This window comes from Camellia sinensis, unplaced genomic scaffold, assembly GCF_055761805.1.
Source record: "Camellia sinensis isolate YWXY unplaced genomic scaffold, ASM5576180v1 Unanchor10, whole genome shotgun sequence".
NCBI lineage: Eukaryota > Viridiplantae > Streptophyta > Magnoliopsida > Ericales > Theaceae > Camellia > Camellia sinensis.
This window is the reverse complement of record NW_028128988.1, coordinates 8,213,354-8,237,676: the sequence shown is the minus strand read 5'-3', so window position 1 is coordinate 8,237,676 and position 24,323 is coordinate 8,213,354.

Here is a 24,323-nt window from a genome sequence, read left to right as displayed (position 1 = left end):
GTTCTTCGTACGTATCGAGCATCGTTCGCAGAAGTTGTGGCCTGAGGTCAACTCGAAGGTCCATGTTTCAAAAGCGTGCTTCCCCGCATGGTCTCAAGTAATGAAGGTGCCAAGCCATGTAGTTGACCCGAACAAAGGCGCGGAAGGTGCGTTAACCGCAAGGGGAGTTTTACTGGTATCAATTCTGACACTTTGCTATCCTGTCATTCTATGTTTTACTTTCCTTTTTACTGGTAGTTTAAACACATTGCACTGCCTCGGGCAGGTTTTATTCTTTCTCAAATTACACATTTTTTCAAAGCACGTGACGGGAATAAAACAACCATTTTGTTCAAAAGATGTTGCATTCGTAAACTTTCTATGCATCGCATCGCAAGGTATCACACCACAATGTCAACGGAATTGAACTCAGTTTGAAAACCGAGTATTTGCATCGTAATAATCAGGTAGTGAACCGACTTACAACTCGATAAGCAAAACAAAGGCATGATATAACTAAACAAGTGTGAGTACAACTCGATAAACAAATGTACAATAATTCGATAAGCAGACAAGTGTGACTATGCAAGAATTGACCACCGGGGGAGGGATCGGAGGTGGTGGAGTTCCCCAATCCCTAGCATAAACAGCTCAGGGAACCAGGAGGAAGCCCATCGGCCAGGGGTAGAGGCCATCGGCCACAAGGAATGGCCATCGGCCAGAAATTTGTTCGGTCGGCAAAAGGTAATGGCCGGTCGGCAGAATATTTGGCCGGCCGGTTATGGATGAGGGAATCACCAGAATGTTGACACCTGTCCTCCACCCAACCTTATCTCCTACAAAAGATCCCAGCTTCGTAGTTTTTCTCAATTCCACACTGATTTGCTCTAATGGAAGAGTTTCTTGCCCAAAATCTCACAACTTGGATTGCTAGCTTGGATGGCTCGGAAAAGTTAAATTTTCGGGGTTTCGGCATAAATGCACTATTCACTCTGGGTCGTACCCCATTGCACCTCCCATTTCTCCATGCCACGGCAAGGTTTTGGAATCCGGTGACGCATGTCTTTAGTTTCGCTGGGCAAGAGATATGTCCTACCTTTGAAGATTTCCGAGCCTTAATGGAGTCCGAGCGCGATGAGGAGATCCTGCCCCAACTTAATTTTGGCCATGCCCAATCCTTAGGGCAAACGTGTGGACTCAGTATGCGTGACACTCGGTCTCTGATTTGTGATGGGATGCTGGATAGTCCGAGTTTGATCTATCGGTTTTCTGATGCTGGTGATCGCAACAACCATCACTGGCAAGGCTTCCGACGACATGCCCTCTATTTGTGTATGCTATCTCATTTTCTATTTGTCTCAGGCTCTGGAGGGTCTAGTGTCCGACTGACCGAGGTTGCCCAAGGCTTGAAGGAGGGCAAGAGCTGTATTGCCATGATTCTGGCTGAGACAGTGATGGGCTTAGACGCCTTTTATCGTCACGAGACGACCAGATTAGAGGGGAGTCCACTACTACTACAGGTAATGTTTCCCACCCAATCTTACATATATATTCGCTCGCTCACATCACTCGGCCCTCAAGCTCGGTCTTTTGTCACAGAACCCTATTCTCGCTTTTCTCTCCTCGTACATCTCTCTATTCTTTATTCTCTTATTTTTCATCCCTCCCCAGGTATGGTTGATGGACAAACTGCAGGTTGTGGACTCTTGCCCAGCATATTCAGCTCGCGGTTACTTCTTCCGGCACCGTCTAGTCAATGCCCTGGATGAGGGATGGTGGTTCGCTTGGATGTGTCGCTTGTCTGCAGACCTTATTGCTTGGCGGTGCCCTTGGCTGAGCCTTCCGGCAATGAGTTATAGTATGTTCTGGCAGACTGGGATTCAATTGATTGGTCTCACTCACTGTGTATTCTACTTCCCATTTCGGATTCGACGCCAATTCGGCCATGATCAGATCTGCCCGCCAGAGGGGATAGAGTACCCTGCCGCATTTCCAGCCCGAGGCACACAGCTTGCCCGGCAGGCCATCGCGTGGAGGACGAGAGAACTCCTGGCCCCCGCTCCCACTTTCAGTTATACTTTGTCTGACGAGTGCGTGGATTGGCTTAATGAAGAGGCACAGATTGGGCCCAGCTAGGCATCAGAGGCTTCGTCCAGCTCTGGGAGGGGGCGTAGGAGCACCTGACTTGACTATGCCCCGGATTTATTGTTTTATTAGTACTTTCAAGTTTTCTTTATGAATGTAATAAAAAGCAACTTCGATTGTATGCAAGAGCTGGAGAACTCTGTTTTGAAATCAATGAAATTGAAGGCTGTGGTACTGAAAATTTTCCGCTTTGGTCCAAAAATGGTCTTAGTTGTTAAAAGATTAATTTGAACAAAGTCGGCTCTTATTAAAACTTTTCAAAATCATTTTCGATATGGATCAGAACTGGACACACCTGAGATCCGTCACTGAGACGCACAACCCCAGATCCCTGCAACTGGAAAGTTGCCCCTAGTCTGAAGAGTACCGCGGAACTGCATGGCAATGGAAAGTTGCCCCGAAGATCATAACCGAACCCTTGAATGCTAAATAGACAAAGATGACCGAGATGATCGAATGGACAAAGTTGATCGGGGAAAAGGGTTATGGCTGAACTCCAGGATGAAGTTGCCTACGTATCCCAAAGATGGGAATCAAGGCTTACGTAGTTCAGGCTTAGGTTCACTCGGGTATTTTTACTCTCCTTTTGCGCTCTAACTTTTGCCAAAGTCGCCCTTTACGGGTTTTCAGTCTTGCGAGCTTAGTTTTTATATTTTCCAATTTTTTGTGCTCTAACTTTTGCCTAGGTCGCCCTTTCGGGTTTTCGGCCTAGCGAGCCTCTCAAGGGTAATATTTCTTCAACTTGTCCATGTTGATCGGTTGGGAGAATTCCAGGCCATCTAGGTCCATCAGAACCACAGCTCCACCTGACCAGATAGCTTTGATGATGTAGGGACCCGTCCAATTGAGTCTGAACTTGCCCCTTGGGTCGTGGATGGGAGCTCGGTTGTCCTTGAGCACCAAATCCCCTTCCTTTAGATTCCTGGACTTAACCTTCTTGTTGAAAGCTCGGGCAATTCTACGCTGATAACTTTGGACATGGTACAGTGCTTTCAGTCTTCTCTCATCAAAGAGCATGAGTTCCTCGAACCTACTCTGCTGCCAATCTGCTTCGGCTATTTTACACTCAGCCAATACTCGTAAGGACGGAACCTCAATTTCGATAGGTAGAACGGCCTCCATCCCATAAACTAATGAATACGGAGTCGCTCCGGTAGAAGTTCTAATTGAAGTCCTATAGCCCCACAGAGCAAACGGCAGCTTATCTGGCCAATCCCGGTAGGTTTTCACCATCTTTTGCAGTATAGGCTTGATGTTCTTGTTGGCAGCCTCAACCGCTCCATTGGTCTGCGGCCGGTATGTTGACGACTTATGAAAAGCCACATTGTATTTTTCCAACAAGTCTATCACTTCCTTCTTGAAGTGGGAACCGTTATCTAAAATTATCTCGTTTGGAACCCCGTAGCGACAGATGATGTTGTTTCTGATAAACTTTGCGACGTGTGAAGCCTTCAACACCGCATAAGATTGGGCCTCGACCCACTTCGTAAAGTAATCTATCGCTACCAGGATAAACTCATGCCCATTCGATCCCTTCGGGGTAACAGCTCGGATCACATCGATTGCCCAAACCGAAAACGGCCATGGGGACGTCATGTTGTACAGTTTTGACGGCGGGATGTTCATGCGGTTTGCATGGATCTGGCATTTATGGCATCACTGAACAAACCCGATACAATCCTCTTCCATGGTGGACCAGTAGTAGCCCTGTCTGAGGATCTTTCTGGCCAGCATTACTCCATTCATATGTGCCCCACATTCTCCTCCGTGGATGGCCTCCATCAGGCGCTTCGACTCTTCAGCTTCTACACAGAGCTTATGCATTCCCAAATGACCTCTCTTATACAGCTTACCCCCGCAGATGATGAACTGAATAGCCATCCTTCTGATTGCCCTTTTATCCTTGGCATTTGCCCCTGTTGGATACGCCTCCTTTTCCAAGAAGTTCCAAATGTCGTAATACCAGGGGTTGTCGTCCTGAGCCTCATCTATGGCGGAAATCGACTCGTACGCTGGCGCAAACTTCTGGTCAATAATGACTGGACGCATCCGGACCCCGGATGGGATGTCTATCATGGAAGATAGAGTTGCTAGTGAATCTGCGAACCTGTTGTTCTCTCTTACTAGGTGGGTGAAACTTAGCTTCTCAAATCGAGGAATTAACAAATCCAAGGTTTGGTGGTAAATTATCATTTTTTCCTCTTTGACTTTCCAGTCTCCTTTTGCTTGACATACAACAAGGTTCGAATCCCCAATGACATCCAACCGTCTCGCCCCTAGTTCTAGGGCTGCTTCTAGGCCAGCAATACATGCCTCATATTCTGCTTCGTTGTTCGAGACTTTGAACCGGAGCTTGAATGCTAAGGGGATACGGGAATCGTCAGGCGCTATCAGCAACACTCCTATCCCATACCTGTACTGGCTTGACGCTCCGTCAAAGTACATCGTCCAAGTTTCGTCTTCGATGTGCAGAATGGCTTCATCTGGGAATAGGTACTCAACCGCTTCATCCCCCTCAACCGGGTGGTCGGCAAGGAACTCCGCTACCGCTCTTCCTTTTACTGACTTGCGTGTCACATACTTCAGATCAAATTCAGAAAGCAACAGCAGCCAATGAGCTAGCCTACCCGTAAGTGCTGGTTTCTCGAAAAGATATTTGATGGGATCTAAGCGTGAAACCAACATTACAGAGTGAGCTAACAGGTAGTGTCGCAGCTTCCTGGTAGCCCATACCAAGGCCAAACAAGCCTTCTCTAGCGGAGTGTAGCGGATTTCGTAATTCAGCATCTTCTTGCTCAGATAGTAGATGGCCCTTTCTACTTTGTCCTCTGACTCTTGTGCGAGCATGCAGCCCATGGTAGTCTCAGTTACTGAAAGGTACAATATCAACGGTTTCCCCGGCTCTGGTGGTGACAACACGGGCATGTTCTGTAAATATTCTTTGATCTGTTCGAAAGCTGCTTGACATCAGCCGTCTCATTGGAATTTCTTTCCTTTCTTCAGGAGACCAAAAAGTGGTTCACAAGTCAAGGTTAGTTTTGAGATAAACTGTCTTATGAATTGCACTTTACCCAGAAAGCCTCGCACCTCCTTTTCAGTCATTGGTGGTGGCATTTCTAAGATGGCCTTGATTTTGGAAGGGTCGACTTCGATGCCCCTTTGTGTAATCAGAAACCCTAGCATTTTTCCCGCTGTAACACCGAATGTACACTTCTGAGGATTCAACCGCAGCCGAAACTCTCTGATCCTTTGAAAGAACTTTTGTAAGGCGGTGTAGTGGCCCTCTCTTTCTTTGGACTTGACAATCATGTCGTCCACGTACACCTCCACCTCTTTGCGGATCATATCATGCAGTATTGTGGTCGCTGCCCGTTGATAAGTAACTCCAGCATTCTTCAACCCAAACGGCATTACTCTGTAGCAATATGTACCCCACGGGGTTAGTGAATGCAGTCTTCTCCCGGTCTTCGGGCGCCATTATTATCTGATTATAGCCTGAGAAGCCGTCCATGAACGAGAGCAAGGCATGCCCCGCCGTGAAATCTACCAATTCATCAATGTGTGGCAAGGGAAAGTCGTCCTTCGGACTGGCCCTGTTCAAATCTCTGAAGTCTACACATACCCGAATTCTTCCATCCTTCTTCTGCACTGGGACAATGTTGGGCAACCAAGTCGGGTATTCGGATACCAGCAGGAAGCCTGCATCGATTTGCTTGGTGACCTCTTCCTTGATCTTAATGGCCCAATCAGAGCGGATCCTTCTGAGCATCTGCTTAATCGGTCGGGCCTCGGGGTCAAGAGGGATCCGGTGTTGTACAATCTCAGGATCGATTCCAGGCATGTCTTCGTAGGACCACGCTAAAACATCTTTGAAATCTTTTAATAAAGCGACTAAGCGCTCGCGTTCCTCCGAAGACAACGTGGACCCGATCTGGACCAGTTGCGGGTCCTTTCCAGTACCAACGTTCACAGTAGTGATTTCATCCATTAAGGGTTTAACAAATCTTTCCTACTCATGATCAATTAATTGTTGCAAAATCGGAGGAATTTCTTCCTCGTCGTTTTCATCAAAATTTTGAAAATCCTGATTTAAGCAATAAATCAAAGGCACAGAAAAATACTCAGAAACCACATTCACATCATTCTCATTAAATACTTCCAAGCCGTCTGATTCTTCTGTTATAACAGACTCAAAAGAAAAAGAAAATGACGACCTAGACAGGACTGTGGCATCTGGGTTATCACCCCCGGGAATACCGGACTCAGACTCAGTCGAGCTGGAACCTGATTTCGACTCACAGGACTCGGTGGAATCAGATTTCGGCTCACTACTTGACCCGGTGCTGCTAGAAAAAAATCCTTCCTCGTACTGCCAAATGAGAGAGGGTGTGATGGATGCATCCAAAATAGTTGATGGTAGGCCCGCAGCCGTTTCATTCCCGATCATGCATACCAAGGAGTTATCCCTCAAGCACTTCTGTTCGATCGGAGGATCTGAAAGTAGACATGCCAGTGCTACCCCCATTTCGTTTTCAGCGTCCTCAGACTGCACTTCCTTACTCTGTTCAGTCTCAGCCGACAGATCAGCCCGCCCTTCGGTGATGTCATTCTCAGGTAGCTGCAGGTCAAAGAAAATCTCGAAACCTGGCATGCGCTTCTTCTCCGCGTTCAGCCATGGTTCTGGGAAGCCACAAAACGGAAAGTCCTCCCCCTCCCGGACGAAGCGTCCGTTTAGGGTACCCTGAATGGGCCTATGCATCAACTCAAAAGGCTTCCTAGCCTTCTTTGCTCTGGCTCTTCCGACCATTTCCTTTCCTTTCCTTATCCTGTCCTCTTTGGTGGGTAGATAACCCAACCCAAAGGTATGAGGGTTGTGCGGCACTTCGGCCAATGCTGCGACGCCCTTCCGCCCGCTCTTGCCCAATCCCATCCCGGGGATGTGTTGGAGCTTGTTCATGAGATAGACTGCCTGAGCACTGACATATACCCCTTCATTAGCAGCCATGATGTCCTGTACAAACAGGAGTAGATACTTCTGGCGGCGGATGAATCGATGAATTTCCGAAAACGATGGCTACTCCCTTCCCATAGGGGTATTTCACCACTTGATGTAAAGTGGAGGAGACTGCCTTTACCTGATGCAGCCGCAGCCGCCCTAAAAGCAGGTTGAAAGTTGCAGGAACCTCCAAGACATGGAAATCTATCTCATGCTGTCCCGGCCCAACCTTTGTTTGAAACTTAACTGTTCCCATTACTTCTCGGCTTGTGTTGTCATACGCATGAATCACCTGGGCCGTTGGCACAAAATCCGCGTTTTTCAAACCGATCGCATAGGTTGTCCTTGCTGGACAGACGTTGATGGCGGACCCTGTGTCGACAAGCACCACGGGTATCCATTTATCTCTGCACTCCACAGAGATGTAGAGTGGCTTGTTATGGTTCGCACCCTCAGGTGGCAATTCTTTGTCAGAAAAGGTCAACATTGGGGTAGCCCCTCCCGAAAAAACTAGGCCCACCAGCTGTTCGGGCGTAATGTCTACAGAAAGCTTGGCTTTATCCATGGCCGAAAGGACAGCCTGTCTATGTACTCGAGAAGCCATAAGCAGCCCCCAGATGGAGATGTCTGCTTGTATCTTCTTCAATTGTCTCAATACGGCCTCATCCTCGAGTTGCTTTTCCTTTTGCTTCTCTGACTCCTTACCTTTTCCAAACGCCTCTGGTTGATCTAGGTGTGGAGGCCTGAAGTACCGTCCACTTCTAGTCATGTGATCGACGTCGCCGATATACCAGGTATCATTTGGTTGGTTACTCCCCCAATCCTCGTCTGTGTGGGCAAGACATAGATCATCGTCCTCCCACCACATTCCATCTGCCGCTGACAAGCACCTGTCCGGTTCTGGCATGACTGTTCCAATACTTGCAGTACCTTCTATTCCTATGCTCACGGCATTCCCCGTTTCTGTACTTGCGGCGGTCTCAACCCCCACGTGGGCTTTTGCCTTCCTGATTCTCTCGGAATCTTCAAATCTTTCCTGTTCTGACCGTGTCAATGCGGTTGATTGTTCAATAATCCCTGTACTCAAAATGCTCCAATCTCGAGCGAAATTCTTGACACCGGCGCTCTCCGGCGATGTACTCTGTTCTTCGACCCTCCCGGCTGTTACTGACATTCCTGCCCCTGCCAGGCCTTGTCCTGACTGAAACTCTCCTACCACATCTAGCTGATCGTCCAACCATCCCGTGGCCTCCATTGATTCCTCATAATCGAACCAGCTGACGGCTGAGTTTCCTGGATCTTGGTTACTGTAAAACTGGAACTGGGCAAGGTCCTCTTCTACAGCCGTTAGATCATCTATTCCCTGTCCTGGACTGTCCCCTTGGATCGCACACAGCTCTCCTCTTGCTGGAAATTCCACATCTGGTCTATTCTGGCCTATTGGCGAAATGTAGTCACTCGGATTATAAGCATTCCCAACATCACTCTCAGATTCCGCAGACTCTAGCTCGACAACCCCCTTCTCCTTTGGAGTCTTCTCTTTCCTGCTCTCGATGGTCACCACCGCTGGCTTGGGTTGGGTTATAGAGACGTCCATCATGCACAAATCGGTGCAGTCGGGAAAGAAAACCTCCGGCTTAGGCAGATAGGAAGGTGTGATATAAATACTAGGATCGTAGGACATGACCCCGGTATGGATGAAGTTAACTCTTTTGGGTGGTGGAGCTTGGTTATGTGTGGGGAGAGGATTGGTAGTAACGTTGGGTTTCTCAAGAGGCAAAATCACCCCATTATCAATGAGATCTTGAATCTCATGACGTAATCGGAAACACAGGTCAGTGTCATGACCGTGCTGTTGGTGAAATGCACAATACTTGGCTGGATTGTGGCCAGCGGGGAGTCTTTCTGGTAAGGGCCGCAGCTCTAGGGGCTTTAGATGCCCTTTTCTGATTAGAACCCCCAAAGCTTTGGACAGGGGCATATAGAGCGGAGCGAAGGTTCTGGTGTTTTTGGGAGGGTATTTGGCTGTTTGTGGGTTGCTTCCGGACGCACCGGAGAATGGTGCGGCTGCCATAGTTCTCGGGGGAGGGTTGGTGGTGACCATACTCACTTCGGAGGTCCTGGTAGTTGTAGCGCCACTCGGGCCTGTATTAGTATTACGATTGAAAGTTCTGCGAGGTTGCTCCCGATCATTATCAATCAAGCCTTGCTTTAAGGCATCCTCAATCTGCACCCCCATTTCGTGCAGATCAGAAAAGGTAGGGAAGGGGAGTACAATCATCTTTTGCATTAACTTCGGCTGAAGATTGCGCACAATCATCCGAATCTGGTCTTTGTCCGTGGGCCTTAAGGTCATCATCGAAGCCTTAGCCCGCCATCTGGTTACAAATTCTGAGAAGCTTTCTTTGGGTTCTTGCCTCGTTGTCTCGAGATCCCGGGTCGTGATCTCGATTTGCGTATTGTATGAGTACTGCAAGATGAAGGCCTCAGTCATCTCGTCCCAACTTCTCTTGACATCATCCTCCAATTTGGCATACCATATGGCTGCTACGCCTGACAGGGTCCAACCAAATAGAGACAGCTTCTGTAGTCTAGTGAGGCCCATTGGCCTTAGGATGTCTGAAAACAGTCGTAGGTGCACCATAGGATCCCCAGATCCGTCAAAACGATCAATTTGTGGCATCTTAAACTGATCTGGCAGCGTCACGGCTGCATCGGTGTATCCATCCTCAATGTCTGGAATGGACTTCACACCTTGAGATTTCTTGAACAGCTTTTCAAGCTTGCTCATTTTTAATGCCATGGGTCCACCTCGGACTCGAAAGGAGAATCCGATTGATTGATAGGAGTGGGTGCTTTGGATAGTTGAGGTAGAATCGGGGACGGAGCCGGCCCCGTTGGGATATCTGTATCTTCTTGGACATTCCGGGTATTCGGTGTTTCTTCGGGTATTGAAACCCTTAGTGGGGGAGGGACTTGTTGTGAAGCGGATGCTCCAGTTTGCTGCTGTAATCTTACGATTAACTCTGCTTGCTCGTTCATAACTTTGGCCTGTTGTTTGGCGAATTCTGCCTATTGGACAGCATCCTGCTGCATTACTTTCATGCTTTCTTGGAGTTGGCGCACCATCTCCTCTAAACTAGCCATACTGTTCTGTTCTGGCTGAATTATCGGTATATGCTCCCTTTCTGTGGGTGAAACGGAATCCTGATCCCTACTGTACACAGGTGGGGTAGACAAAGCCCTCTGTACTGACTGTTGAACTGATGCCCTCTGCCCAACTATCCTCCGTCTAGTAACCGGGAGTAGAGAGTGGTGCACTGGTTGTCCGTCTCCCAGATCCTCAGATTGATGGAGCCGACGACCTCTAATCCAGAGTGCTTGGGGAATATCTATCGGGTTGGAAGCAATGGTGCTAAACTACCTAGCAAAAAGATAAATAAAGCAGTAAATAAACAAACAATCGGACAGCACAACGGCGCAAAATAAACACATACAACGCATAGCTAGGTATTTATAATACACAGTTGATAAGCTGAACACGCTGTCCCTTGATACTGATCATTGTTCCCCAGAATCACGGTTCCCAAAACTGAACCTGATACCCGCAGATAATTGATTCTCATAAACTGATACTGATGCCCTCGGGCCTGTTACTCAAACCTGCAAACTGATATGTACGTTCCTGTAGAGATACACTCTAAAAGCACATAGCAAGTAAAGAGAGCCAAAGCACCCCTATGTTGGGGTAGGGTTTCCCTGTCCTATTTTGTCAGGAGCTAGGGTTCCACTATGCACGCAGCAGTTTTCAAACAACCTAACATCGAGTAAGCAGCCTGTCCTAATTTGGAATAGTCACTATGGATCCAAATATGCACTAGGTCGAATGGTCGAAAAGGGTGCCCCGGTAGAACCGGGGTTTGTGTTCCTATACTGTCAGGGCCCATAACCGGTCAGCCTTATGGTCATGCCTTGACAAGACAAGCCTTCGGCAAACCGTTCAGGAATGAAAGATGGCAAACACTGTGTTCCTAGGCGCACCAATGCACATGCAATGCAAAGAGACACATAAATGAAATCAAAACAGGATATCACGAGTTCGAGTCAAGCTCTCTAACACTCCCCAGAAGAGTCGCCAGAAACTGTAGACGCGCCCGCGTGGGGCCCGCTACAGTTCGGACTCAATTTGTGTCACGGTTCTTAATCTGAACCACAGAGTCCAAATCTGGCAAATTGTTTTGAGAAAACAGATTTTTTTGAAAGAAGTGCCAAACATGGACTGCTTTGCCAGATACAGAGTCGCCACCTAAATATTTTATTTTGAGGGAATTTAGGAAACCCTGACTCGATGCCAAAGGCCACGTGTCCGTCATCACCAAAGTTGCCTCGGCTCGGGAACTTGGGTACGATTAGGGAAGGTCAGCTATGAGCACCCCCTCTCGCCCGGTCCGAAGACCGGCCTCTACTAACCATGATATTCTGTTTTGAAAACGTTATGTGCTCTTATTCCGGTTATTAGCCTAGAATTACTATGTTGTGCGCACAGCAAACAAGTATAGACCAAATCACCTAAATTGGAGCAAAACATTTCATGCTTGTTTTGAAGATGGTTTGCTACTCGCAAGTAGGCTAAAATGCAGGTTTTGCCACCTTCGAGTGGGCTTTTAGAAAAGATGGTTTTGCCACTATCTAGTGGGCTTAAAACTCACAGTTTTAATGCATTTTTCCAATTTAGGCAATTCAACCTCCATCCACAGGCATTCAAGTAGTTATATCACATAAGCAGCTAGCCTCATGGTAATCATGCTGTTATGGCAACACTCATACGCATGCGGTATGCTAAAGCATAAATGCTTATCGAGTACTCCGAGACAAAACAAAAACTAGTTAGTAATCGTATGCATGATCCTAGTTCATGTTAAGATGGCTAATGCAACACATGCAAGATGCAACTAAGATAGGCTCGGCTAATCTATAACATGTGAAATGCTACAACTAACACGTATTCAATTTGGAATTGAAACACAAATGCAGTTAGAATGATGCGCCGAGCCCGGTGCATGCAAGACAAATGTATGAATGCACGCATGCATAGCATAAGGTATGCTAATTTAAATATACCCTAGTCTACCATCATAAGCGGGTAAATAAAAGGAAAGAAAGACGTGGGGTTGGAAGACATACACACACTCACGCACACTTATTACACAATTGCCCTCACTCGGAGGGTCCAAATAAATATTACAGTCCGAATAATAAACACATAAATTATTACAGAATTTCTAATTTACTTAGCAAAATGAATGCAAAAGGAAGAGAGGTGGCCACAGCCCCCGCCTCGAGGTGAGCGAGTGATGCATGCCCGAACCTGTCTTGTCTGGAAAGCCCGTACCATACCATTACTGCCTCTATTTTCACTGCCTTGTGTAGACGCGCCCGCGTGGGGCCCTCGCTACAGTTCGGACTCGATTTGTGTCACGGTTCTTAATCTTGAACCAAAGAGTCCAAATCTGGCAAATCATTTTGAGAAAACAGATTTTAGGAAAGAAGTGCCAAACATGAACTGCTTTGCCAGATACAGAGTCGCCACCTAAATATTTTTTAAGGGGGAATTTAGGAAACCCTGACTCGGTGCTGAAGGCCACATGTCCGTCATCACCGGAGTTGTCTCGGCTCGGGAGCTTGGGTACGATCGGGGAAGGTCAGCTATGAGCACCCCCTTTCGCCCGGTCCAAAGACCGGCCTCTACTAACCATGATATCCGATTTTGAAAACGCTATGTGTTCTTATTCCATTTATTAGCCTAGAATTACTATGTTATGCGCGCAGTAAACAAGTATAGACTAGATTGCCTAATTTGGAAATAAGCATTGCATATCCGTTTGTTTTGGAAAATGTTTTGGAATTTGCTACTCGCAAGTAGGCTAAAATACGGATTTCAACGAGTTTTTTCAACTCGAACAATCCAACCTTCACGCACAGGCATTCAAATAGTTTATCTCATATAAGCACTTAGCCACATAGTAAGCATGCTATCATGTTAACATTCACACGCATGCGAGATGCTAAAGCATAAATACTTACATCGTACTCCGTGCCAAAACAATAAACTAGTTAGCAAACATGCGTGATCCTAGTTCATGTCAAATTGACTAATGCAACACATGCAAGATGTAATTAGAGTAGGCTCGGCTAACCTAAACATGGCATGTGAAATGCAACCAATTGATGCACATATTCAATTTGAAATTTGAAATACAAATGTAGTTAGCGTGATGTACCGAGCCAGGTGCATGTAAAACAAATGGATGAATGCACGCATGCATTGCATGAGGTATGCTAATTCTAATGTGCCCTAATACTAACCATCAAAGCAGGTAAATAAAAGGGAAGAAAGAAGTGGGGATTGGAAGACATGCACATCACTCACACACACTTATTACAGATTCGCCCTCGCCCGGAGGGACCAAATAAATAATACAAATTAACTACGCAAGATAATTAAATATTACAAATTTCCTAATTAATTAACAAGTTAACTAAACTAGGAAAAAGCATTAAACCGCCTCGGGAGGAGAGCCAGATCCAGCGCGTGCTCGGGTCTTGCTTGGAATTGCACCGTCATGCATAGTCTGCCTCTGTTTTCCCTGCTCTGCCCCTCTGAAGACTACCAAAGTCTCAAGGATGCTTCTCTGGATACTGGGAATCACCACCGGCTGAGTAGAGTCACCACCGGCAGCAAATTGTGGTCATCGGCACAAAATTGATCCATCGGCAGAAGAATAATTGCCGGTCGGCAATGTACACTGCCGGTCTGCAAAGAATGCCTGCAGAACCTGCAACTCACAGCAGCAGAGGACAGAACTTGCATGGCAATACAATTCAAGCAATGTATGCACTAATCATGCCCCCTATCATGTTTGTGACTCAAAGGGGCATGTGTCTCGATTTTCGGACCGCCAATCACGCATTTCCATGCATGACGGCCCAAAGGATCAAGTGTGCAACTTTCATGTCAAATGAAATGCAAACCAAACAAACAAACCAAGGCCCAATTCCCATCACCAAATCAAGGAATAAGGTATGCATGCAAGATGCAATGCAACCTAGGCATGCAAGCTAAGGATGCAACATGGCATGGCAAGACACTTATGCAAGCATACAAGCAAACATGAGGCAATGCAAATTGATGGAAAGGTGGACTTACACATGATTTAGGCAACTCTAATTAGGCCTAAAACAATGGCCAAAGTGACCAAAACAAAGAACTAAACACATACACACATGCACATGTTGAAGGCCTAAATGCTTAAGTATCAAAAGATTACTTCTAAGCACACTTAGAAAGGAATGATCATGGACATATGACATGCATTATAAGCCTTGAAAACATGTAGGAAATGATGCCCAATTAACCTACCAATGCAAGCTATGCATGCGCCCAAACTTAAGGACCTAAAACATGACCATATGACTCATGAATCAAATGACCAAATTGAATCAAAACAGCCCCAAATCATGCAAAAGTAAGCCTCAAGAACCACTTAGATGGCATCCAAATGACCCAATCTTAGAGGCATACATAATGGCATAAACATGAAGCATGAAACATCAATTCTTGAAACATCAAAAGGGTCATGAAATGCAAGCATATCAGCATGATAAGAGGACTGAAATAACATGGTGGATAGTCCCAAACCACTAAATCAATGCAAGAATGTCATGCTATACGTTCATACACTTAAGGCCAACAAGCCGGAATGCAAAGGAGATATACTAAGCATGTCAAATCCGACCCAAACAACCAAGGACAGACCTTAAACATGGCAAAATGAGCACAAAACCTTCACAAGGCTAAGTCTAAAACATACTAGAACAAAGGCTAACAACCTAAGGCATATTAAGGCAATAACATGGCATTACATGGTAGGTATGCTAAGCATGCATGGTGTACCAAAACCAACACACAACAAGGTTATATCATGGCATAATAAGCATGGAAAACAACCAAAACATGATCAATATACACTCTAACATGATGCTCTCTCAATAGGCCAAAAAGGGTCCCTTTCCAGGACAACAAGGAGAGGGGGTGGCCCTCCCTTTTGGAGACTTCAAGGCACCATCTCCACCACTGAAATCCCTCAAGATTTCAGTGGTGAAGAGGCCCAAACACCAAAGTCTCGAAACTTGCACAAAATGGCTCAAAATAGGGCCTTACAAGGTCTAAGAGGGGTCAAACACCTCCAAACCACAAAACACTCTAAACAAACAATTTAGAGGGCCTAAAAACAGAACTTTTTTGTATTATACACCAAGCTCAAAAACGATTTTAAGATAGGTAGAAATACAATGCAAGATTGGGGAATAAAGGGACTAGTTTCTCACCCTTGAAGACCCCTTCAACAATGATGCTCCAACAGCTCCTTTTAGGTTGAAAACAGCTCCAAAACTTCAAAACCAACCTCTTAGAACCTCAGTAGCTAAGTGAAGGTGAAACACTATGTGTTTGTGTGCAAAAGTAAGACACAAATGCACTTAAACACACACAAGAGGGAGATATAGAGATAGAAAGTGTATGGATTCTAACCCTAGAACTCAAAAACCTAAAAATGGCTGTCTAAAAATGTCTCAAGTCTCTCAAGTGTCTAACTCTAAGGCCAAGAGAGAAGACCCTCTCTTATAGAGCCTTTGTCTTGTAAAGCTTACAAGACAAGCTTCTAAAGAGAGAAATCCCTCCATACACGTGTATGGAGGGGAGCCAACTGCAAGACAGCTATGACAAAATATCTGAAAAAGCAGATGCACAGTAATCGGCCGGCCAAAGATGCCATTTTGGCAAAAAGGAGTGCCGACCGGCAATATACATTGCCGATGGCAGCAAAAACCAGCCGGTGACCTCTAGCCACTGCCGGTGGTGTGTGGGGATGCCTCACAAGGCATTCCCTACCCCTCCAAGGCAAAACACAAGTGTTTGGTGCAAAACCAGGCACTAAACGGTCGAGTTCGGAGATCCTGAGGCTGGGCGTGTAGCCGAAACCTCCGGGAACTCCAAACGAACACAAACATGGATAATCACCGAGTGTTCAAACGGTGACGTCCAAGTCTTGAGGACGGTCAAAAATTGGGTGTCTACAGTTGCCCCTCTTTGACAGAACTCGAAAGTCATAACAATGACGGGAGTGAATGTCAAAGCCCAGAGACGACCCATTTTTGACAAGGCCGAAGACTTAGACAAACATGCAAGACAAACAAGATATGCGCCCGAAGGCAGGGGCAAAATGCAAGACAATGCACAGAGCCGGACACAACTTATGATCATGCAATATATACAAAACAATGTATAAATAAAGCAAATGAAAATGCAATGCAATTGAAACGATGCAAACTATATGCAAAGCAATTGAATTACGATCCAATCACGAGTGGTTCGAAACCACACCTATGTCAAATAGATTGATGGAGGTAACAAGTCTGTCTACCATAGAACGGTCAACTGAACTATGAGCATTGTAGACAGACACAAGAACGAGTATTGGGGGGGATTGACACAAGTGGGGAAACGACCCGCTAGAGAAAGGACAATGATCCTAATGCTGGATGCTAAGATTACACTACAATGCAATATACATGGATACAATAGGGAGATGGCAATGGACATGGCACGCGGGCCAAACCAAATCTTGCCTAGGTAAGGCATGTACTTATACAAGCCACGTCTAACATAGAATGGTCCACTGAACTATGCTTCGACACGAGAAGTATGGGCACATACCAGACCAAGCTTAACATGGCAAGGCGCAAGCCATAGATGGAAGGTGATGCAGTGAACGCATGCAATCTAAAATGCAATGGAAATGAATATTTACAATGGATATGGCACGCAAGCCAAACCAAATCTTGCCTAGGAAAGGCATGTACGCATACGAGCCATGTCTAACACAGAAAAGGTGCCGCAACCCTCAAACCAACATACCAGCGTGGAATAGGCGTGTACACATGTAGAACTGTGCTTTAACGTGAAAAGTAAGGGCACATACCAGACCAAGCTCAACATGGAAAGGCGCAAGCCATAGATGGAAGTGATGCAATGAATGCATGCAAACTACAATGCAATGGATATGGCACGCGAGCCAAACCAAATCTTGCCTAGGAAAGGCATGCACACAAACAAGCCGCGGCTAACATAGAACGGTCCACTGAACTATGCTTTGACACGAGAAGTATGGGCACATACCAAACCAAGCTCAACATGGAAAGGCGCTAGCCATAGATGGAAGGTGATGCAATGAATGCATGCAAACTACAATGTAATATTTACAAATATGTAATGGAATGGATATTTACAAAATGCATGACAATGCAGTATGATGCGATCTACTGGGGAAAATGCAATGGATACATGCGAGCTACAATGGAAATGCATGACAATGCACTATGATGCAATGACTATGATTGCAACTTTCCCTATCTTACCAACAGGGCGATATACTAGGTTGGTTCAGTATCCAGAACTGAGGCGTAGACATGCCGCCTCAATCTATGGGGCTTCCATACAGATTTCAAGCCGAGGATACACCCCTGGGTATTTAAACCAGACTTTAGTCTCGGAACTCCCGAACCTTTGCGTTCTAGGCAGAAGCCGTTCGAACTCTAGTTTCCACCGTCCCAGTTGGTCTTCTAGGAACTCACCGCAAACATAGGCAGGTGGCTTTACCAGACCACCGAAAGTCGTTCGGGCACGACAAACACCAAAGGAATTGCACCTTCCGAGGATTTAGGGTCTCCTAGACCGTGGAGATTGCACAAGAAATGCATAACAATGCATGTGAACTACACACATCAATGTGCCGAAGGTTTCGCACCTTCCAAGGATTTAAGGTCTCCTAGACCGTGGACACACCTGTGGCTTAAGACACGCCTGGCAATGCAACAGAACTGCACACATCAATGTGCCAAAGGTTTCGCACCTTCCAAGGATTTAAGGTCTCCTAGACCGTGATGCCAAATGTATGCATGACAATGCATGTGTTTTTTAAAATGCAAATGATGTATAACATGCATGTTGCATGGAATGTGCGACAACACGCGGCTTAAGATATGCATGACAATGCAACCGAACTGCGCACATCAATGCACCGGAGGTTTCGCACCTCCCAAGGATTTAAGGTCTCCTAGACCGTGTATATTGCACAAGGAATGCATAACAATGCAAGTGAACTGCACATATCAATGCACTGAAGGTTTCGCACCTCCCAAGGATTTAAGGTCTCCTAGACCGTCTGGACACCTGTGCGGTTCGTCTGGTCGTTCCAGCCTCGAATGAACCGTACATGCAATATCGTGCCTGAAAAGAAGACAAACTTAACAGGTACAATGTTGTTAGCAACATGCATGACAATGCAAATGAGGCACGCATGCTAATGCTAATGACGACACACATGCCAACGAAAATGTGACATGCATGCCAATGGAAATGAGACACACATGCCGATGAAAATGAGGCACACGTGCCAATGAAGATGAGGCACACGTGCCAATGAAAATAAGACATGCATGCCGATGAAAGTGAGGCACACGTGCCGATGAAAGTGAGGCACACGTGCCGATGAAAATAAGGCACACGTGCCAATGAAAACGAGGCATGATGCAAATGGAAATGAGACACGCATGCCGATGAAAATGGGAAATAATACAAATGAGACACACATGCCTCATAAGATGCAAAATGAAACAAATGAAACAAATGAGACACGCATGCCTCATAAGATGCAAAATGAAACAAATGAGACACGTATGCCTCATAAGATGCAAAATGAAACAAATGAGACACGTATGCCTCATAAGATGCAAAATGAAACAAATGAGACACGCATGCCTCATAAGATGCAAAATGATACAAACGAGACACGCATGCCTCATAAGATGCAAAATAAAACAAATGAGACACGCATGCCTCATAAGATGCCAAATGATACAAATGAGACACGCATGCCTCATAAGATGCAAAATGAAACGAATGAGACACGCATGCCTCATAAGATGCAGAATGAAGCAAGTGTGACACGCATGCCACACGGAATGTAGACTTTGACAATTGGACTTATACGGTACGCGAAGCCGGTTTGTATTCAAAACAATGCAATGTACTAACAAGTACAAGTGAGGTGCGCAAGATAGCGCGATAGGATACATGCAAGATGCAAGTAAGGTGCACAAAACAGTGCGATGCGCAAGAAAGCGCGAGTGATTTGAAATGCACAAGAAAGTGCGATACGCTAAACAACGCGATTGAAATGCAATGCACAAAACAGTGCGATGGTTTTTGAAGTGCACAAAACAGTGCGATGCGCTAAACAGCGCGAGTGATTTTGAAATGCACAAGACAGTGCAATACGCTAAACAGCGTGATTGAAGTGCAATGCACAAAACAGTGCGATGTGCTAAACAGCGCGATTGAAATGCAATGCACAAAACAGTGCGATGCGCTAAACAGCGCGAGTGTGCACAAGACAGTGCGATTGAAATGCAATGCACAAAATAGTGCAATGCACTAAACAGCGCGAGTGAAATGCAATGCACAAAACAGTGCGATGCGCTAAACAGCGCGAGTGTGCACAAGACAGTGCGATTGAAATGCAATGCACAAAACAGTGCGATGCGCTAAACAGCGCGAGTGAAATGCAATGCACAAAACAATGCGATGTGCTAAACAGCGCGATTGAAATGCAATGCGCATGGGGCAACTTTTGAGCTTTTGTAAAAGCTAAAAAGGATACGAAAAGGATACACCATTGTATGAGTTGGAGTGCTACACACAGAAGACGCGGTCCGAGGTCAAAACGGAGGCCGGTTGAGCGTCGGAGATACACTTTCTTGCATTTTCTTGAGCTATGAAGACCAAAAACTACTCATATGGCCTAAACAAGGCTGTGGGAACTCCACCGGCCGGGAGGGGAAGCCACCTGCTGTTCATCGGCTGAAAAATAATCCCATCGGCACAATATTCTGCCAGCCGGCACAAAATGTTGCCGACCGGCAAAAATTTCCTGAGTCGGGGCAGATTCGACATTTCACCACGGGTGTTTTAAAATAAGGTTTCTAAACCCTATTTTTCACTTCCTCTTCCACCAAAAATCCACACTTTCTCTCTCTAGAGTGTTTTCCTCTCCTGTTTCCTCCGTTTCTTCGCGTTCTACGCCCGTTTCGTCGTCGGATTCGCGATTTTCTTCGCGTTTCGGACATTTTCAACCGAACAAATCTTTGTTTCGGTGCCTCGTTTGCCGTTCCCACCTTTTTGGGGTTTGTTCCCCTTGCTTTCCTCTTGATTTCCGTGCCCTTTTCACATCCCGGCCTTTTCGGTCATTTTCGGCCTTCTCGGGGGTTGACTTTTCGGTTGACTTTCCATATTCTAGCCCGGTTCTCCTTCCTCCGGCTATTTTCTCATCATTCTTGACATGGCGGATGACATTCCACGCGGTGGGACTCCCCCGAATCATGAGATGGATCCTGGGGTCGAACTCCTACCCTTGAGCGAGCGCCCGTTCGACCCGGCGACCTACCGGCCGGCGATTCATGTTCTGCCCCCTGACGGGCTGCGCCAGTTTCGGAGCTTCGAGAGGCACGTGCCACCCGAGCTATTGCTGCGGGAGCCTACCTCCCACCTGTCCTTTGACGCTTCCGAGGTAACTCCCTTTTCTCTGCTTTACTTTCTGCAATGTAGGATACAAAACTGTCGTAGCTAGTTGTGCTCTTTAACTGCTTTAGCTCAGATACCCTGTATACTGTAGTTGATTGTAAACATACGTGTAACTGATATCTGCTTGAGACTGACACATGCACACGCACTGCACTGGCCCTGAATCACCCAAACACACGGCGCACACTATATTTCACTACACACACACTGGTACCCCGTATTTGCTTGAGTCTGTTAACACGCACACATGCCATACTGTACTGAACCACCCGAACACGCTGACGCATCACACGTTGTAGTTCACTATAAGCACACCCGGCACCCGGTATTTGTTTAAATCTGTCAAACTCGCACGCATGCTACATCTGTTCCGAACCACCCAAACATGCTGACGCATCACACGCTGTAGTTCACTGTAAGCACACCGGTACCCGATATTTGTTTAAATCTGTCAAACTTGCACGCATGCTATATCTCGCTCTGAACCACCCAAACACGCTGACGCATCACACGCTGTAGTTCACTGTAAGCACACCGGCACCCGGTATTTGTTTAAATCTGTCAAACTTGCACGCATGCTACATCTATGTGCTTCTTAGAACTGCATTTTGAATGTTGCCTTGCAATTGTTGTTTTCTGTTTACAGGGAGATTCCCATACCATTCATGGATATGGGAACACCGTTGCTCGGGACTGGTACGCCGAGCTTCCTGATGCGGTCCGTCACATCGTGGACCAGGCGGGTTTCGGCGCCTTCTGCAGAGGACTCTCCAGGCTCACTACATACAGACCTCTCCTCGCCGCTCTGGTGGAGAGGTGGTGGGACACCACTGATTCATTCCATTTCTCTGCGGCAGGGGACATGACGATGACCCCTTACGATTTCTCGATGCTCACAGGCATCGGGGTAGGGGGTGATCCGATCCCTTTCGATATTGATATGGACGAGTGGACTGCCGCTCAGATCCATTTGCTCAATGAGGTGCCACCTCTCACTCGTCCAGGCTATGTCCGATATTCCTGGTTCAAGGTGCAGTTCTGGGTCCAGCCCACCCTTGTTGATGCAGCCCCGATGACTCCGGAGGTCGTGGAGAGGTACGCTCGCGGCTTCCCCATGTTTTTGTTTGGGACAACCATTTTCGCCGACCGGGCGAACACCGTGCCTCTCTGCTTGCTCAGCGCACTGGTGGACGTCCGAGGCATCTTGCATTACGACTGGGGTGGCGCCGCTCTGGCCACCCTCTACGGATATATGAGCTCAGCTTCCCGCGGTAGCGGACAGTTGCTCGGGGGCTATTGGCGTGTCTGGGAGGTACGTCCTTTTCCCTTTTACATTTCTGCTTTCTGCTTTTCTGTACTCTGTACACTGCACACACTGTAGTCTGCTTTATACTTGTTGTATACTGTACACACGGCACACACATACACTCTGCTTTACACTGACTGTACACTGCTCACACTGCATACTCTGCACAATACACTGCACAACACGTGGCTCTGCTATTTCTGCTTTATTCTATATTCTGCTTTATCTGATAAACGCACTGGTGTTTACCTTGCAGTTGTGGGTTTACGCCTACTTTCCTAGGCTTGCACCCGTGCCAGTCACGGAGACCCCTCTGGTCGTCCCTTTTTCGCGCCGCTTTGACTGGAGATGCACCTGGAGGCAGCGAGAGACTTTCAGCTTCTTCCGCCGATACTTCGACACCATTACCGCCGCGGAGGTATGTTCAACTTTTATAGTTTATTTTAGCTTCGCCTTTCCACTGCATATTTCAATAACAGTAGATAACAAGCTGTATTGCATTTTCAGATCACCTGGCAGCCTTGGGCTCCTTTGCCAGCCGTGACGCGGGATCGGTTTGCTGGTGCCGATGAGACCTCGCGTTTCCGGATCATGTTGGAGGGCCCGGTCTGTCGGGCTTGGTACCTGGGTGAGCGTTTCTTACGCCAGACCCTAGGGTTACCAGAGCAGATAGTCCCGGCTCACCCTCCCGAGGATATGAGGGAGACTGAAAGGCTCACCACCGAGCAGATGGCCGATTACACTATCGGTTGGGAGGCGACCCGCTTCAGAGGCATCGGCGACTACCGAGAGTACGTGCAGACGTATCTCATGCGGCCTCTGAGCGGCGGCCGTCGGGTTGAGGGAGCTAGGCCCGTGGCGCAAGCAGCGAGGACAGGAGTGGGAGCTAGAGCTGGAGCTTCTAGGAGGGCCCGAGTTCGTGGCAGGGGTGGAGTCCAGGGGGGACGGGGGACCGGTTGGCCTGTTCTGCCTTCTTCACTGACTTTCCGAGGGCAGGGCGGGGCGACCTATCAGATCCCCTTCGCCCCTCCGCCGGCTGATCACGAGTTTGTCGGTGTCCCCGACTTGCCTCCGGTATGCATTACTACGTTTTTGTACAATCATTTCATTTCAGTTTATTTGATATTCCACAGAATATTGATGCATCTGATATTTTGTAGGCTTCTTTTGTGTACACCCGGCAGTCATTGGAGATGAATGCCTCCATGATGGGGATGCTACAGCGGACCTTTGATCTCCTGGCCCTCTACAGCATTCCGGTATGTTCTTCTGATCACGGCCTTAAATCACTCACAAGCTGATTCACGTAATCTGATGCATGACACAACACTTGATACATTGATCTCACAGCGTCTGATACACTGTATACACTGCATTCTGCACTGTACTCTGCACTGATAAACTGCTCACGACATTCACACACTTTACTCATACACCGCATTCTGCACTGACAAACTGTCCACAACATTCGCACACTGTACTCATACACTGCATTCTACACTGATAAACTATCCACAGCATTCGCACACTATACTCATACACTGCATTCTGCGCTGATAAACTATCCACAGTATACTGATGCATTTGTCTTTTGTGTACTTTTTTAGCCTCCCTTCCAGATTCCCGGGGTAGGAGGTGCTCCGGCTGGACCTTCCGTCCCCGCCCGAGGGAGAGATGAGGAGTGCAGAGTATTCCCCCGCTCCAAGGTGGGGCACACTCATGTCGGGAGCAGTTCGCGGGCACCCGTCCCTGATGATGATGATGATGAGGATGACGAGTCGGAGGCGGAGGTCGAGTCAGAGGCGGAGTCATCAGAGGAGGAGACCGGAGGCGGCACTAGCTCGGGCTCTGACGACGATGCTGATGATGCTCCTGGACCTTCATCCAGGAAGAGGACTAGGACAGACCGTTAGCCCTTGGAGTCACTGGACACGGATACAGATTTTGTTGTTTTTTCCTCTTTCTTGTACTTTTCCTTTTTGTTGGTAGTTAGGATGCTTTGTACTGCGGCAGGCAGATTTTTGTTTTCCTCAAAACTTTGTACTTAAAAAAGATTATGAAATGAACAAATTTTTTTGCTTAAAAAGTGTTACCTTTACATATCTCGTGTATTGCATCGCATCCCATCATGTTACACCTCAATGTAAATGGAATATGATTCGTTGTCTGAAAATTGAACACTTGCACAGTGGTAATAA